This window comes from Vespa velutina, chromosome 18 (assembly GCF_912470025.1).
Source record: "Vespa velutina chromosome 18, iVesVel2.1, whole genome shotgun sequence".
In the NCBI taxonomy this organism is placed as follows: domain Eukaryota; kingdom Metazoa; phylum Arthropoda; class Insecta; order Hymenoptera; family Vespidae; genus Vespa; species Vespa velutina.
In genome coordinates this window covers 2,716,099-2,723,598 of record NC_062205.1, presented here as the reverse complement: position 1 = coordinate 2,723,598, position 7,500 = coordinate 2,716,099, and positions in this window count along the sequence as shown.

Genomic DNA, 7,500 nt, shown 5'->3' with positions numbered 1-7,500 from the left:
CATTACATATATATATATACATATGTATATATATATATATATGTGTGTCAAATGAATATATATATATATATATATATATATATATATATATATATGTATATATTAGTCGAATACGAAACTGGCGTGTTACAATGGGTCCCTCGTGTGTTCGTAATCATAATCGTAATCGTTCGAACAATTGATAATACAGTGTAGGATAATCGCAAGATGAAACGTCGCGATGTAACGATTACCTCGTGTATTACTATTGAATTGGCCTTGACCGTCTGCCGTCAGATATATACGTATATTGTAGATATTCGATTATCGTCGTGCTTTTTTTACGCGTATAAGAAAAAAAAAAAAAAAGGAAGAAAAAAAAATGAAGAAGAGAGGGGCAATGTGGGAGAGGACAAAAAAAGATATAAAAAGAGAAAGTATGAAATATAAAAAAAAAAAAAAAAGAAAGAAAAAAAAACGAACAAACAAACAATGAAAAAGTCGATCGAAGTACAATTCGAATTCATTTTGAAATGATTTCATATTGTTTTCCTTTTTTTTTTTTTTTCTTTTTTCCTCTTTTTTCCAATCGCGTCTACTTCTTCCTCTCCATTTCGTTCTCTTTCGTTTCTCGTAAATCACAATGCAAACGAACGCGCTAATGTTACCCGCAGACATTAAATATTTATCCGATTCTAAGTCAAACGAATATTTTAGTTTCAACTGTGTGTTTGATTATTGATTATAATGGTAAGGAAGTGATCACGCGTTGGAAGATATATAACGATGGGTTGAGTAATCTTAAGATTAATTCGACGGGAAGATTCTTCTTCTTTTTCTTCTACCTTTTTTTTTTTTTTTTTTTTTTTTTTTTTTTTTTTTTTTTTTTTTTACTTATTTACGTGCACGAACGAGAAAGAAATAAATAATGACGGAACTGTGATACGAGAAAAAAGAAAAAGGTGGAAGAAGGAACAAAAAAGAACGAAAGAAAGAAAGAAGAAAACCTTTCGTCAGTGGTATAGGTCAACGAAGAAATCAGAAAAGCAAACCGACTAAGATTACATACATATATATATATATATATATATACATGTCTATGTATCTATGTATGTATAAATGGATTTGACCAGAGTTTCCCGTAAGAGAGAAAAATAAAGATAAATGTTATCTTCGTAAAACAGAAATCAATTAATCTTGACATCATATCATTCTATCACCCTCTCTCTCTTTCTCTCTCTGTCTCTCTGTCTGTCTATCTGTCTGTCTCGATTTTTCTTTCATAGTAGTAAAGAAGATTTAACGAGGTACATTTCTTCTTTTCCTTCAATTTTCTATTCGAGTGTCTAGCAATGACTTTTATGCGAAACACGTCAACCGAGTTAATACTGCCCTTTCATACCTTGATCTTGGATTTAAATAGAACGATAAATGATGCTATACATATATGTGGATACGTATATATATATATTTTGTAAAAATATGCACAAGAGTTATAAAAACGCATATACATACGTAATTTTTTATTAAATTTTTTATTAATATTCTCTTGTTCTAATCTAATCATTAAAAAGAAAAAAAAATTATATATATATATATATATATATATATATATATATATTAATTGTAAATAATAATCTTATATCGAATCTACGATAAAATGTTATATATGTGTATGTGTGTATATATATATATATATATATATATAAATATATATATATATATATGTAAAGCGACGGGAAAGGTTTTCTACAAGACATATATTCATTCATTTTTGATGTTATTACAAATAAATACACGTCATGTATCTGTTTAAATTATTCAAACAGTTTTCATCCTATTAGATGGGAATAATACTCGACAGGAACTGTCAAGTATAAATTTCAGTTTACAACGTTGAATACGCGCTCTGAATACGAAACCTTCTCGGACACCTCTATCTATGTATGTAAATTACGCTTACATATAATATCCTGACGTATCGTATACATTACATACACATATGTATCGTGTATACGTATAATAAGTATATTCGATTGCGAAAATATCGTGTTTATTTATTAAAAATATATATTTTCTTCTTTTATATATATATATATATATATATATATATATATTTATAAATATTGATTCGATAAATAAATAAATAAATAAATAAATGTCGACGTATCTAATAGTTTATATGTTAATGAATAATATCAGTATATCGAACGATAATCTTGTTTAATATTTGTTTATAAATCAAATAAATAAACATTACGTGGCAATATTATATAGTACCAATCCTTTTCCTATTTCTCTTTTTCATATCATAACACTAATAACATTTATATTAAGTACTTACACGTAATATTTTTTTTTTAATTATTATTATTTCTTTTTTATCTAAATAAACAGTAATACTAGTATTTTGTTCGATTGAAAATTTCATTCATCGTTAAATCGTTCAATCTATGAGATAATCTCATAAAGTCGATCTCCTTTTCTTTTCTTTTTTTTTTTTTTTTTTGTAATTTACAACATTGTACGTAAGATTAATGAGGATAAAATGAAAATAAACGGGCAAAAAAGAAAAGAAAAGAAAAAGAAAAAAAAGAAGATGTTATAGTAATTTAATAACACAAACGGTACGATTTATTTCGAACGTAATGAATAATTCATTTTATTTTCGTTGATACGTTCGATCGAATCATTTATAAAAAGTGATAAAGAAACAATCGTTTAATCATCGACGTCGAATTATTATTTGTCCACCGGTGGGTGGGCCACTTTCTATACGATTCAAAGTGCATCCATGCAGAGATGCATATAACGTTGTATGCATAATCGTATCCATACTCCGAGAAATAACTCTATCCGTGATAAATACTTTCTCGGATTAGTTAAATTTGAATGTGCGAAAGAAATACCATAAGTATATACGGATGAGAGTTTGCCTCATAAGAAAATAAGCTTTAAACTTGTGTAAACTAATGTAAAATGTTGAATGTGTATGCCAATATTCCAAATATTATTTCTATTTCAAACAAAACGAAAAGCAGTTATTTCTTTCTTTTTTTTTTCTCTCTCTCTCTCTCCCTTTTTTCTTTTTGTATTTTTTTTTTTTTTTTTTTTTTTTTTATCGTATCCTATAATTACTGCTTAATCATCGATTCTTATTTCTTTACCGTATGACTCGTTCTCTTTTCTTCTTTCTTTTTTTTTTCTTTTTCTTTATTTTTTTTCTTCGTTTTCTTACCCATTTTTTTTTTCTTTCTTTCTTTCTTTTGAAACGATGTAACTCCGCAATGAATTAAAGTTATGTAATTATTTAATATTCAGCCACTGATGAGGAGAGGGAGTGAGAGAGGGGGAAAGAAAGAGAGAGAGAGAGATACATACTGTTTATATTTATAATAGCAAAATAAACGCAGTATAATATCCTTATGAATTAATCAAAAGAAGTTTGGCTGTTAAATGAGATTGCATAAATGTTTCTCCCTTTCTTTTTATCTTTCCCTCTCTCTCTCTCTCTCTCTCTCTCCCTCTCTCTCTCTGTCTCTCTCTCTCTCTCTCTCTCTCTTTCTTTCTCTTTCTCTTTCTCTTTAATATTTCTTTTTTTTTTATTAGACTAGTAAAACCCCATTTGTATGGATGAATGAACTTATTAGTTTCGTTATAAAAACTCTTCATTATATATTCATATATATGTACACAAGGACTATAATTTTTCTCCTCTTCTTTTTTTCTTTCTTTTTTTTTTTTTTTTTATTTTTTAAATACATGACAGTAACTAATATTCTCAGCTTCGGTTTATCATACATTTTATTTAACAAACATATTTTTACATTCGATAATATATCTTCTATCTTTTTTATTATGAATTTAAAACAGAAACAAGAAAAAAAAAAAAAAAGAGGAAAAAAAAATGCCTACCTCGATTAAAATTTCAAATATAAAATATAAATTTAAATTTGACATCTTATTCAATAATTTTTACAATTCAATATTCCTCCAAGTGATCTATTCGCGATTAATTTAAAAAGGAAATAAAGAAAGACAAAAAAAAAAAAGAAAAAGAAGAAAGAAAGAAAGAAAGAAAAGAAAAGAAAAGAAAAGAAAAGAAAACGAAAGTATATTTTCCTTCGCAGAATATTCATTAAAATGGTATCACATAATAAAATTCAAAAACATTATGGCGCTTTAAATGCGTCGAACGAGCCCTTTAACGTTCTACGATATATTTAAAGATTATTTTTATAAAAATTATGTAATAAAAAATATCGAAATAAAATAAAAGTGATATTATACCAGTTGAAAAAAAAAATAAATAAATAAATAAATAAAAACAAAAAAGAATAAGAAAAAAAATGTAGGAAAAAGAGTACGTACGTTTACATTATTTATATATATATATATATATATTTTTTTTTTTTATACGAATATATGTATATGATATAGTTACATTTTATAATATTATATCTGTGAATATCTGTAAACGTAAAAAAGAAGATTACATTGATAATTTAATGAACCTCGGTTATTCGTTCTACTACATTCGTTATTATTTCATAAACATTTTTTTACTTTTATCAATTTAATCCTACATTTATTCTACACTCTAATATTATATCTAACTCTTTCATTAGCTTGCGAATGTTATTTCTTCAATAAATAAAATTGAATGACCCTTGAAGATTAAACTCTACGAATACCTTCATTTACTTAACAATTGTACTTACGTTTACTAACACATAAATTTTGTACTTTCGGAAATAGTAATTTTGTGGAAAACCATTAATCATGTAATGATAGTTGTAACATTTACATATATTCTGTTATCATTCAAACCGATACATTTCAATATATGTGTATGTGTGTGTGTGTATGTGTGTGTATGTAAGTGTGTGAATGTGTATATGTATGTATAATTTACTTTACCGAGCAACAGGTGTCAAAACCCATAGATATCACCCAGCTCGTATTCTTTTTCGTTTTGAACTAACGGCGAATAAGAATGATCATACGTAAAATGATAAAAAATATTCATACTTAAAAGGAAAACAATAGATTCGTACTAATAATAAATGAAAATCAATTGTTATAATTAAAATAAAATAATTGTCGAGATATATATATATATATAAAAAAAAAAAAAAAAAAAAAAAAGATCGAGATTTATATCGTATAAGATAACATCGATGATTAATAATAAAAATTATTTTATTATTTAACGAAGTAATAAAAATAAAATTTGTTGTATTATTGTTATTATTTTTTAGGATAAAAATGTAATAATCAATGCTATTGTCGGGCGTTAAAGAAAATCCCTTTTGAGAAAGCTTTTGTCCCTAAAGAGAAAGAAAAAGAGAAAAAGAGATAAAGAGACGATAAGTGCGAGGTTGAAAAATAAAACCCTCGTACTACGTATATAAAAGAAATAAAAATATAGAACAAATAAGGTAGTAACCAACAACGTTACGTTCGGTACAGTTTTTCAAGTAAGAAAAGCCTTTCCCAACGACAACGGCAACGACAACGACAACGACAACGACAACGACAACGACAACGACAACGACGAGGATGATGACGACACCAAAGAGAAGACTCGTTGAGAAATAAATATATCTCGAATACTCGGTATATATCGTATTTTTCCATCTTACAAACGTTGCGGAAGGTATCACATTTTGTATTTTCAAGATCCAAGGATGGAAAGAGAAAACGGAGAGAAAGTTTATTAAAGTCATTTTCATGAGTTTCCTCGTTAGGATCGTGTTAAACTTTGAGCCAATGAAAGCTAACACAACAAGTAAGCGTAGATACTCAATTATCCATTTATTTATTATTTTTAAAGCCGCCGGCACGCGACACAATATCATTCTCTTTCATAAAATTCTAAACGTTCTAAGAATGAGAAGAAAGAAGAAGGAGAAAAAGAAAGAAAGAAAGAAAGAGACAGAAAAAAAGAAAGTAAAAAAATAAAGAGATACCATACGTTTTCTACGTAAATAAATTGGAAATATTTATTATAATCGATACTGGCATATTTTGTAATATTACTTTTTCGATGGTTCAATTAACGATTCGATTAATTAATTAAAAATATCATTTTGCAAATGTTAAATTTATAAAATGAATTTATTTATAAAATTTAAATATACGATTTCTATACAAATTGAAGATAAATGTTAAACGATGATTTAATTTTGCGTATAACTAAATCAAACATTTATTTAATTCTTCATGTGTATATATATATATATATATATATATATATATATATATATACATGAAATATCGTCGATAACTATTTATTAGTCAACAAGTAAAAAAGAAAAAGCGATAGTGAACCCCGATAGAAATCTGAACCGAAAGGAAATTTATAATACGAAGAGAAATCATAAATCATGATTCGTTTTTTCTTTTCTATAGGGAGTAAAAGAAAGAGAAAAAGAAAAAAAGGAAGAAGTTCTCATACTTTTTATACGAGAGAAATGTTTTAATTCCACCTTTGTATTTTTCCAATAAAAAACTTATGACATTCTATAGAAACGTTTCTTCGATCGAATTGACAAGTTGAAAACAAAAAAAAAATAATAATAATAATAATAATAATAATAATAATAATAATAATAATAATAATAATAATAATAATAATAATAATAATAATAAAAGAGAGAAAGAAAACCGAAAAAAAAAAAAAGAAAAGAAAAGAGAAAGGTAAACTAATCTCTTCCTATAGATGAATTAATATCGCATTTTAATTCGAGAGTTAAGATATGCATCCTGTATCAATGCATATCTTAAAAAAAAAAAAAAAAAAAAAAAAAAAAATGAATCTCATTATCTCTTCAGGATTTATGCGAGAACAAAAATGTATTAACAAATATAAGCTTGAATGATAAACAAAAAAAAAAAAAAAAAAAAAAAAAAGATTAATGTACGAATGAAAGAATTTTGAGCAAAGCAAAAAAGAAGAAAGAAAGAAAAAGTCGAAAAATATGAACGAAAAATGCACAAGGTTAAAGAAAAAAAAAAGAGAGAGAGAGAGAGAGAGAGAGAGAGAGAGAAGAGAGAAGAATAATAAAATTTAGTTGAATAATTTAACAATCGATGGTGACTTATCATGGTAGCATAAGGTAAAAGGGTATTAACATTAATCGACGAGTTGGAAACTTTATCATCTTTTTCTTTTTCTTCTTAATTTTTTTTTTTTTTTCTTTCTTCCTCCTCCTTCTTCCTTTTTTCTCCTCCTTAAGGATATCTAGAGGAGTATATCAAAGTTTCTAAGCGATCGAAAGACGCAGGAAGGAAGGAAGGAAGGAAGGAAAGAGGGGATGGAGTAGGTGTATAGGACACGATGCGGTGCGAATTTTCCGCAGAAAGTAAGTAGAAAGTTAAGGACGAAAACTTTCCAATAAGATTTCGATAAAGTTTCGAAAAATTGGTAAAAACCTACGGAAGAGTATTTAAGTGTAACGTTTGATTTCGAATTCTTGATAAGTTCAGTGTATTTAAGAGACTTAATGATACTACTAT